The sequence below is a fragment of the Helianthus annuus genome, chromosome 11 (assembly GCF_002127325.2).
Source record: "Helianthus annuus cultivar XRQ/B chromosome 11, HanXRQr2.0-SUNRISE, whole genome shotgun sequence".
Lineage (NCBI taxonomy): Eukaryota > Viridiplantae > Streptophyta > Magnoliopsida > Asterales > Asteraceae > Helianthus > Helianthus annuus.
This window is the reverse complement of record NC_035443.2, coordinates 129,180,766-129,193,265: the sequence shown is the minus strand read 5'-3', so window position 1 is coordinate 129,193,265 and position 12,500 is coordinate 129,180,766.

The following is a 12,500-nucleotide window of genomic DNA, read 5'->3' as shown; positions in this document are numbered from 1 at the left end:
TCATCAACTCGACAATCTATAGTATAGCCACGAATCGGAACCGAAAGTCTTGTAAAACGATTATTTCGTAGACTATCGATTCGGATTCGTACATGCATGTTCGAGATCTGTATTGGAAAGTATTTTTGACTATTTTTATTTTAGTTAAACTTTCTGGAATTTTCTTTGATTGAGTCTATGCATAGCCTATTCGAATGCATGTTTCCGATTTATGCATAAAGTTGACTATTTTGCCCTTTTTGTTATAAAACGTGATTTTTGGAAAAGTGAAAGGATAGAAATCTTTATTTCTAATATATGAACTCGCACCGAAAATTTCGGATCAGTTGGTGGTCCAGATTGTGAGTTATGGCCATTAGCGTAAAACTATATTATAAATTTACATAAACGGTCCTTTTCGCGTAGAACCCGTTTCTGGCCACGTTTTGGTATAAAACTTTGTACCAACAGAAGTAATATAATATTCTGGGAATTTTGATGATTTTTAACTAATTTTTGGCTGAACGGATCCTAGATCGCCTAGTCATTTCGGCTTATGTCGGTTTTGACCGTTTTAGCCATAAAATGAGTTTTACACCTCCTTTTGACCCGAAACCTTTTTCTACTGATTTTATATGATGAATAAATTATTATAAGTATTCTGGAAATATAAAAATCTCAGATTTTATTTGAAAACCCGAAAACGCCCTTAAATCGCATATTTAGCGTTTTAAGCGCATAGTAAGCGTTATACTTGTTTTAAACATATAAGACCTATACCTACTGATATGTTTAGCATATTTTCATATAAAAACAGTAAGTATAAGTATATAAACTCAGACTTCCAGTTTTGGCACTTTTAGCCCTTGTGAAATTACTAAAATACCCCTACGGTGCATAGTTTGGTTTTAAATGATAAATTTGGTATATGGGTCATACCCTACTGATATAATATGTTATATTAAGTATATTTACTGTATGAACCAGACCCGAAACTCAGATTTCTAATTTTACCCTTTTATTATCTTTTAAATGACCAAAATGCCCTTCTAAGGCATAAATTGGGTTTAAAATTATTCCGGGCAATATAGAACATAACTTACTGATATAATATCATATTTTAAGCATATTATCTCAGGGAACTTGCATTTGAATCATTGGTCTACCCGTATCGCCCTTTTCGCGTTCGGTTCGGTTTACGTAACTGGTTTGCGTAAATTGACCGAAACGGGTCAAACGATATCATTTTTATTTCAAAATCCAGAATGTATTTAGTATACCCATATTATACAAGTATTCAAACTTGTCGGGTCTAAATCACATTCTACCCGGTCTTTCGCTTAATCGTGCGTAAACCGTATCATTCCTAAAACTAACCGGTCAAAGCTTAGGCTTAAATAAAAGGCCGTTAGGAATCTAATAGGTTAATTATAAACCTTTGTTCCAGATTAGGAGGCCCGGTAAAAGCTACCAACACTTATCATTTGTGACTTATACTTGCTCAGGTAAATACATTTTGACTTATTTTCCCTATACGGGCTTGGGGTACGGTATTTAAAATACCGCTTGATCGGGCGCACAAGTCCTGCGCCTTATAGGTGTACAGTCTTGAATAGCTTGTGCGACTTCGTTTAAACAGTTTTGTCTTACTTAAAGGCTTTGGGGGGTTATTGACCGTGTCCCGGATATCCTTGGCATTATCTTACGAGATGGCCACGACCAGAGCACGGGGTGTAGGCGTACACCCGACGTGTATAACTCTTTAATGTGGTGTGTCATTTAATCTCTAGCCCGGACAGCAGATCCCGGGCCACCAGAGATATAAGTGCATGTAATTCGTTCACAAGTTTATATTATATAATTATCCCAAGTTAATAAGAAATATTTATGCCTTGTGCATTTAAATAAATTTTCAATCATTTTCAAAATGAGTCAGTCGATTTGTATTTACCAGTGTAAACTGACGTATTTTTCCCAAAAGGTTAAGTGCAGGTACTATACGGAAATAGGCTGGTTGTTTCCTAAGAGCGTCCACTAGGTCTCGCAAACTCGGACGACGTTATATCTGTTGAACTATTTTTATCTTATTTTATTTGATCCGCCTGTGGATCCATTTCAACTACTGTGATATTTATTATTGCACTTTATTTAAAGTTGAAATGTTTCTATTCTGCTTCCGCTGTGCATTATTATATTGTGTTGATTGTCTATGACGATGCCAACTACGTCACTGTACCCCACACCGGGCCCACCGGTGACACGTGGAAATCGGGGTGTGACAGGTTGGTATCAGAGCCAACGCTGAGTGAATTAAACACTAGTCTTTTGTGTTTAATCTCAGTTACACAATTGCACATTCCTCGATTTTCGAGTCTAGACAAAGAACTTAGGAAATGTTCAACATTTCGTTTAATTTATTTTTATTATTTTGCATTGGCTTATATATTTTGTTGTGCAACTTGTTTGACTTTTGACAGGATCACTATGCCGCCACGAATGAGAGGTCGAGGGGGATTTGCTACAACTCACGACCATGAGGCAGGGCCCTCACATAGGCGAGCTCCATCCGCCACGCACAACACAGCCGCCAACGACCTTTGGAGGTCTTTCGCCGAGCCTGCTAGACACTCGGTATCCGCAAGCACTTCACCATCTTTACCCCACTCGTTTGGGCCCCACTCGGAGAATGGGCCCCATGGTTCGCATGGATCCTACATACCTTTGCATCAGTCACCGCACCAGTATCCAGCACCAGTCTACCAGGGTTTATATAACCCTGATGCTTTTGTGGATGAGCCAGTGGGTCATAACCCACTCGGACCGGAGGACCACTTTTCTGGTGGTCACGAGATGGACGTCGACGAGGATACGGACCCCTCGCTACCACCATCAGGTACGCCTAACCATCCGATTGAGATATCGGATGGGTCGCCATTTAGGGGATCACCCTACAATGGTGGGGACAGCTTTCAGGAGAGATTTAAGCAGCATGATTGGTATTTCACCCCCAGCCACAACTCTCCGATGCTCCAGTCTCACCAGGTTTCGCCGGTGCACTCGCAGCACCACTCGCAGCAGCTTCAGCAGCAGCCGCCTCTACCGCAGGACCTATCTGAGGCCCTATGGCGTGACGTGATCACTCCGTCGCCACCGCCACCACCGGTTTTACCTCCTCCGCCTCAGAGGCCTAGGAGGAATGCGCGCATGTCTACGCGCGGAGGGATTCGCATAGGCACCCCTCCACATGTTGGTAGCAGCCGCTACACGTCTCTTCCCGGGGAGTCTGAGACAGGGGAGTCTCAGCATCCCGTATCGGAGGTTACTTCTGTACCGATCCCGCCTCTGCCGCCGCAGAACTATGGAGAGCCGATTCCGGCTTATGCTAGTGCAGCCCAGTTTAACCCGTTCGAGCATGTTTTCCCTCAGGGTTATGATTACACAGGAGACCCTTATTGGCAAGCTGTGAACTACAGCTCACTCCCACCTAGTGGTCCATTGGGAGACACTTGGGCTGCTGGGCAGTCTACTTTTGGTTACCCTCCGGGTTACCAGCAGCCACCGCAGCCGCAACCGTACCAGCCGCCGCAGCCGCAGCAGTACCAGCCACCGCCACCGGCGCCTATGATGTCGCCGCCGCAGGTTCAGGAAATCCTGCATGGGATTGATAGCATGCGACGTGAGTTTCAACACGAGATGCGAGCTGATCGCCGTCGCACCAGTGGCATGTTCAAGAAGGTATTTGACCTGCTCAAGGGTAAGAGCAAGAGGGATCATTGAATCCTTCGATTTTTGTCTCATGTACTCATGTCCCTGTGTGGACATCTATCCCTGTACTCTACCCCTGCGTGGGTATATCTATCTTATTCTACCCCTGTGTGGGTATGCTGTTCTGTTGGCCCCTGCGTGGGTTTGCTTTATTTTATTTTGTTATTGTTTTTATTTGTTTAGCCCCTGCGCGGGCATGTTATTCATGTTATTCATGTTATTTCAAAGTCCCGTTTAGGGCAAATATGTACTGGTACTTCATTTGAAATTTGAAATGGTTAATTTGAATTTCTCATTTTATTTATATGCATGAATATAATAACAAAATAATGGAAAATATCAATTTTTATTTGATTTGCCATTTTATAAGAATCTTAGTAAGGTATAACCTAGCTTGAATGCCTTACTAACAGGCCTGGCCCTGATGGTAAAACCTGGTTGAAAAGATTCAACTCCCTGTTAACATCTGAAAACATGTTAACATTCTTGACTAAGCGTGATTCGTAAAATCACCCACGTCACCCTTTTTTTTTATAAATTATCTACAGATTTTATCTGTATACAAGTCTATTAATGACTTGATACCTACGGGTTATGACTATGTCATATAGTGGCAGTTGTGGTTTATAACTCCCTGCCAAGAAAAGAATTATCTACAGATTTTATCTGTACACAAGTCTGTTTATGACTTGATACCTACGGGTTATAACTATGTTATGTAGTGGCAGTTGTAGTTTATGACTCTCTGTCTAGTAAAGGATTATTCGTTTAATTATACAATTTATAATCCTATAAAAATCCAAATTTATAATTTAGTGATTGTCCTTGTGACTAGGCCTATGGTGCCAATATATATATTTTCATTCCTTGATTGCTAATAAGAGCCTGAATGAAATTTATTAAATTAACTGCTAAGGTTCTTGATACCATGGTTAATAAATCGTTTAAGAACGATGATACTGTTAGGTTCTAAAATAGACATTGTCCTTTATTGTAGCTTAAAGCTACAATGGCCAAATCGGAGGAAACCAACAGTCATTCTGGGGAACACTCAGATAATGCAAAGATTCACGTTACCGGTGCAGAGTTGCAAGCACTGATAGATAATGCTGTCGCCAAGGCTATGGATAGGCAGTTCAAGGAATCTAGTGGTACTCAGAGTAGAACCCGCACAGTGACGCATGTCAAGTCTAAGACTCATTCAGGGGCTCATAGTAAGCCGCCATCTAAAAAGAGTGAGCCAAAGAAAGCTGAGGATGATAATCACTCCTCCAACCACAGCAGCGTCCCAAAGCAGGAGATTGAGCTGAAACATGACACGTACAGCAGGTCCTGTACGTACAAGTATTTTGTATCTTGCAAGCCCAGAGATTTCACTGGGGAAAAGGGGGCCGTCGATTGCATGACGTGGATTGATGAGATGGATACTGTGGTTGATATCAGCGGGTGTGCTGATAGGGACGTCGTGAAGTACGTGTCCCAGTCATTCAAGGGAGATGCGTTAGCATGGTGGAAGTCACTCCTACAAGCTGCCGGTAAGGCCACACTGTACGGTTTGTCATGGGAACAGTTTGTGGCCCTGATTAAAGAGAACTTCTGTCCGCAGCACGAGGTCGAGCGAATCGAATCGGATTTTGTATCCTTAGTTATGAAGAACCTCGATTGTCAAGCGTATCTTACTACGTTCAACACGTTGTCTCGTTTAGTGCCTTATCTGGTGACCCCGGAGCCGCGTAGGATTGCTCGATTTATTGGGGATCTGGCACCGGAGATAAAGGCGAGTGTTAAAGCTTCAAGACCCACTACATTTAGATCCGTAGCAGATCTATCCCTCTCCCTCACTCAGGATGTGGTAAGATTGAGAGCTATGAAGAGCTCTGAGGAGAACAAACGGAAACGTGAGGATGACACCTCACGAAGGTCTGAGAAGCGATATAGAGGGAACCACGACCACAGGAAAGGGTCGGGGTCTAGGAAAAGTGATCATCAGTCGGGTGAGAAACCCAGATGCAAAATCTGCAGGAGACACCACTTTGGGAGGTGTCGGTTAGAAACAAAATCCCAGTCTTCGGAGAAACGATGTGGAATCTGCAAGTCCACAGATCATAAAGCTGTGGATTGCAAGAAAATGAAGGATGCAACCTGTTTTGGTTGCAACGAGAAAGGGCACATTCGGCCCAACTGCCCAAAGAATGCAAAGAAAGCAGATGATGGGAAGAAGACTAATGCGAGAGTCTTCAGAATGGACGCAAAGGAAGCAGTCCTTGACGATAACGTCATTACAGGTACTTTTCTTGTAAATGATGTTTTTGCTAGAGTCTTGTTTGATTCAGGAGCTGATAAGTCGTTTGTAGATAATAAGTTTTGTAAACTGTTGAACCTTCCTGTTAAAACCTTAAGCGTGAAATATGAGGTGGAATTAGCCGATGGAACCATAGAAACCGCCTCAACTGTTCTAGATGGATGTGTTATATCCATTAGGAATCATTCTTTCCCGTTATCCTTGCTTCCCTTTAAGTTAGCTGGATTCGACATAGTGATAGGCATGGATTGGTTGTCGAGTAACCAAGCCCAGATTCTGTGCAATAGAAAGCAAGTAATAGTTAAGACTCCGTCTGGTGAGTCACTTACTATTCAAGGAGATACCCAGCATGGATTGCCGGAGCAAGTGTCCATGCTCAAGGCATCCAGGTGCATGCAGAAAGGATGTGTCATTTATATGGCACAAGTTACCATTGATGAGCCGAAGCCGAAGATTGAGGATATCCCTGTTATCTCGGAATATCCTGAAGTATTTCCTGAAGAACTACCCGGTTTGCCACCAGATAGGCAAGTGGAGTTTCGGATAGACATCATTCCAGGTGCAGCACCTGTAGCAAGAGCACCATACAGATTGGCACCAACGGAGATGAAGGAGTTGAGGACGCAGTTGGATGATTTGTTAGCTAAAGGTTTTATTAGACCTAGCTCGTCTCCTTGGGGAGCGCCAATCTTGTTCGTTAAAAAGAAGGATGGTTCGATGCGTCTGTGCATCGATTACCGTGAGCTTAATAAGGTCACTATCAAGAATAGATATCCGTTACCCAGGATCGACGATCTGTTCGATCAACTGCAAGGAGCCAGCTATTTCTCCAAGATTGACCTCAGGTCGGGTTATCATCAATTGAAGGTCAAAGAAGAAGATGTGCACAAGACCGCGTTTAGGACTCGTTATGGACATTACGAGTTCCTAGTGATGCCGTTTGGGCTCACAAACGCACCAGCCGCGTTCATGGATCTCATGAATCGCGTCTGCAAGCCTTATCTAGATAAATTCGTCATTGTCTTTATTGACGACATCCTTATCTACTCGAAGAGCCAAGCTGACCATGAGAAACACCTTCGTTGTATTCTCAAACTTCTGAATCAAGAGAAGCTTTACGCCAAATTTTCGAAGTGTGAATTTTGGCTTCGAGAAGTCCAGTTCCTTGGACATGTAGTAAGCGAGCGTGGTATCCAGGTAGATCCCGCTAAAGTAGAAGCAGTCATGAACTGGCAGGAGCCGAAGACTCCTACGGAAATTCGCAGTTTCCTCGGATTGGCAGGATACTATAGGCGATTTATTGAGAACTTTTCAAGAATTGCTGCGCCCCTAACTTCGTTGACCCGTAAGAGGATTAAGTTTGATTGGGGCCCTAAGCAGCAGGAATCCTTCGATATCCTGAAGAAGAAGTTGAGCAACGCGCCAGTGTTGACATTGCCCGATGGTATAGATGAATTTGTGGTGTATTGTGATGCATCACATACTGGCATGGGCTGTGTACTCATGCAGAAAGGCAAAGTCATTGCCTACGCTTCTCGACAGCTCAAAGTGCATGAGAAGAACTACACCACCCACGACTTGGAATTGGGTGCGGTTGTATTTGCATTGAAGCTATGGAGACATTACTTGTATGGAACCAAGTGTATCATTTATTCGGATCACAAGAGTCTTCAGCATCTGTTCAATCAGAAGGAATTGAACATGCGACAAAGGCGATGGATGGAAACTTTAAATGACTATGACTGTGAGATAAGATACCATCCAGGCAAGGCAAATGTGGTTGCCGACGCCTTAAGCAGAAAGGAAAGGGTTAAACCGATCAGAATCAATGCCAAGCGCATTGAAATAAGAAATAACTTGAATGAAAGGGTGTTAGCTGCACAGAAGGAAGCTGTGCTGGAAGCTAACTATCCTGCAGAAAAGTTAGGAGTAACTGAGGAGCAGTTATCCTACGATAAAGATGGAATGCTACGCCTAAGCGGACGAATATGGGTTCCAGTATATGGAGGACTTCGGGATGTTATCCTCCAGGAAGCCCACAGCTCTAAATATTCCGTTCATCCTGGAGCTGATAAGATGTACCAGGATTTGAAAGCAAACTACTGGTGGATTGGTTTGAAAAAGTCAGTAGCTGAACATGTAGCAAAGTGTTTGACTTGTGCGCAAGTCAAAGCTGAGCATCAGAAGCCGTCAGGTTTGCTTCAGCAACCTGAAATTCCCAAGTGGAAATGGGAAATGGTGACAATGGATTTTATCACCAAGTTGCCGAAGACGAAAAAGGGAAACGATACCATATGGGTCATAGTAGACAGACTGACTAAGTCAGCTCATTTTCTACCCATCAAAGAGACGTATAGCTCAGATATGTTAGCCCAATTATACGTCGATAAGATCGTAGTGCTACATGGTATACCTATATCTATTATCTCCGATAGAGATACTAGATATACGTCACATTTTTGGAAGAGTTTCCAACAATCGTTGGGCACTCGTTTGAATTTTAGTACGGCTTATCATCCTCAGACTGATGGTCAGAGTGAGCGTACTATTCAAACCTTGGAAGACATGCTTCGTGCATGTGCGATCGACTTGGGTGGTAGTTGGGATAAGAACCTACCACTGATTGAATTCTCCTACAACAATAGCTACCATTCCAGCATCAAGGCTGCGCCTTTTGAGGCCTTATACGGTAGAAAGTGTAGATCGCTCATTTGTTGGGCCGAAGTTGGAGAAGTCCAGTTGTCAGGACCGGATATCGTCTTTGAGACGACAGACAAGATCGTTCAGATTCGCGATCGTTTGAAAGCTGCCAGGGATAGGCAGAAAAGTTATGCGGATCCTAAGCGTAAGGATTTTCACTTCGATGAAGGTGAAAAAGTATTGCTTAAGGTATCACCTTGGAAAGGTGTGATGCGGTTTGGAAAGAAAGGCAAGCTAAGCCCGAGATACATAGGACCTTTCGAGATTATCGAACGTGTCGGGTCAGTCGCCTACAAGTTAAACTTGCCTGAAGAGCTTAGTGCTATTCATAATGTGTTCCATATCTGTAATTTGAAGAAGTGTTTCGCTGACGATTCACTGGTTATACCGCATACAGATATACACATAGACGAAAGTCTAAAATTTGTGGAAAAACCTTTGTCGATTGAGGATCGACAGGTAAAGAAGCTTCGAAGGAAGCACGTGCCTATTGTTAAGGTCAAATGGGATGCCCGTAGAGGACCCGAGTATACGTGGGAAGTGGAATCCACGATGAAGGAAAAATATCCCCATTTGTTTGAATAAATCTCGGGGTCGAGATTTCTTTTAAGGGGGTGAGGATGTAACACCTCGAAAAATTTCGTCCAATAATGTCTTGACACGTGTCATAAGGTTCCGTTATGTGAAAACATACTTTAGAGGGACCAAAAGTGACAAACAGTGAAAACTATGGAACGTAAGGGTCCAAAGTGTCAACAATGGATAAATAGACTCTATGATAACCCTACATAATGTTTATAACCTTAAACGGATGGTTCATGGATCATACGACGCGGAAATTGCACAAAAGTGAAGTATTTCAAACTATAGGGGCCAAAAGTGTCAACATGTTAAATTTATACCTCTGAGTGAACTTTTGGCAGACCCGAAGCTTTGAGAAGCTAAAATATACTCACTAGAATATGTGGTTAAAATTTCATGAAGTTTCGTCAACGTATGAGAAAGTTATGGCCAAAACCGTACTTGAAGGACTAAAAGCGTCAACGTCAAATTTCAGGGCTTTTCGGTTGAGCGCAAAATGTTCCGAGGACATTTTCATGTTGGTAAAAGTCCTAAGGTTCTTAAAAACCAAGGTTGGGGGTTTACGGGTCGAGAAAAGTAGCCGAAACATCGCGTACAAGTCCAGGGGCCATTTCTGCCAATTATGGAAACTTGCTGGTCAGACCAGGTCCTTACGGACCGTAAAGCAAGGACCATACGGTCCGTAAAGCTTGCCCAGATGCCCAGTTCGCGAATTCTGCTGATTTGGCCCGAATTTTTAGTTGCAAACAGCTTTCACCACCTCCAAGGGCTCCAATAGGATTGCTTGCATGGCTATAGCAACAGTGTGCTATCTATAACCTCTGGAAAACACCATAAATCAGATTATTGAGCTCATTCTTGGACATTTGCATTAGTAACCAAAGTGCTCTCAACATTCAAGAACTTCAAGGCAGACCCCTGGAGCTAATCTGATCCTCAAGGCCGATCCTAGTGTTCACTAAGCATCTATAGGACTCTTGTAAGCTCTCAATTCAATCTCTAATTCGTTCTTGTTACGATTATTAGTAAAAGTCAAACTGTTTGTTCATAAGCTTTGACTTTCTGATTAAACGGATTTCTTTCAGTCATTTCTCGAATTGAAACCTGTTATAGATTGGTATTTATGTGGGAAACAAACCCTCTAAAGGGCACTATCTGAATCCCACTATATGCATGCTAATTGTCGAGTCAAACATGTTTCTAAAAAGTCAACAGAATTGATTTTCGCAAAAATAAGCTTGAATGTTAATATATTAGACATGCAATCTGATTGATCATTATAAATAACTTGTAACACATATAAGAATGTGTTTTAATCATCATCAACTCGACAATCTATAGTATAGCCACGAATCGGAACCGAAAGTCTTGTAAAACGATTATTTCGTAGACTATCGATTCGGATTCGTACATGCATGTTCGAGATCTGTATTGGAAAGTATTTTTGACTATTTTTATTTTAGTTAAACTTTCTGGAATTTTCTTTGATTGAGTCTATGCATAGCCTATTCGAATGCATGTTTCCGATTTATGCATAAAGTTGACTATTTTGCCCTTTTTGTTATAAAACGTGATTTTTGGAAAAGTGAAAGGATAGAAATCTTTATTTCTAATATATAAACTCGCACCGAAAATTTCGGATCAGTTGGTGGTCCAGATTGTGAGTTATGGCCATTAGCGTAAAACTATATTATAAATTTACATAAACGGTCCTTTTCGCGTAGAACCCGTTTCTGGCCACGTTTTGGTATAAAACTTTGTACCAACAGAAGTAATATAATATTCTGGGAATTTTGATGATTTTTAACTAATTTTTGGCTGAACGGATCCTAGATCGCCTAGTCATTTCGGCTTATGTCGGTTTTGACCGTTTTAGCCATAAAATGAGTTTTACACCTCCTTTTGACCCGAAACCTTTTTCTACTGATTTTATATGATGAATAAATTATTATAAGTATTCTGGAAATATAAAAATCTCAGATTTTATTTGAAAACCCGAAAACGCCCTTAAATCGCATATTTAGCGTTTTAAGCGCATAGTAAGCGTTATACTTGTTTTAAACATATAAGACCTATACCTACTGATGTGTTTAGCATATTTTCATATAAAAACAGTAAGTATAAGTATATAAACTCAGACTTCCAGTTTTGGCACTTTTAGCCCTTGTGAAATTACTAAAATACCCCTACGGTGCATAGTTTGATTTTAAATGATAAATTTGGTATATGGGTCATACCCTACTGATATAATATGTTATATTAAGTATATTTACTGTATGAACCAGACCCGAAACTCAGATTTCTAATTTTACCCTTTTATTATCTTTTAAATGACCAAAATGCCCTTCTAAGGCATAAATTGGGTTTAAAATTATTCCGGGCAATATAGAACATAACTTACTGATATAATATCATATTTTAAGCATATTATCTCAGGGAACTTGCATTTGAATCATTGGTCTACCCGTATCGCCCTTTTCGCGTTCGGTTCGGTTTACGTAACTGGTTTGCGTAAATTGACCGAAACGGGTCAAACGATATCATTTTTATTTCAAAATCCAGAATGTATTTAGTATACCCATATTATACAAGTATTCAAACTTTTCGGGTCTAAATCACATTCTACCCGGTCTTTCGCTTAATCGTGCGTAAACCGTATCATTCCTAAAACTAACCGGTCAAAGCTTAGGCTTAAATAAAAGGCCGTTAGGAATCTAATAGGTTAATTATAAACCTTTGTTCCAGATTAGGAGGCCCGGTAAAAGCTACCAACACTTATCATTTGTGACTTATACTTGCTCAGGTAAATACATTTTGACTTATTTTCCCTATACGGGCTTGGGGTACGGTATTTAAAATACCGCTTGATCGGGCGCACAAGTCCTGCGCCTTATAGGTGTACAGTCTTGAATAGCTTGTGCGACTTCGTTTAAACAGTTTTGTCTTACTTAAAGGCTTTGGGGGGTTATTGACCGTGTCCCGGATATCCTTGGCATTATCTTACGAGATGGCCACGACCAGAGCACGGGGTGTAGGCGTACACCCGACGTGTATAACTCTTTAATGTGGTGTGTCATTTAATCTCTAGCCCGGACAGCAGATCCCGGGCCACCAGAGATATAAGTGCATGTAATTCGTTCACAAGTTTATATTATATAATTATCCCAAGTTA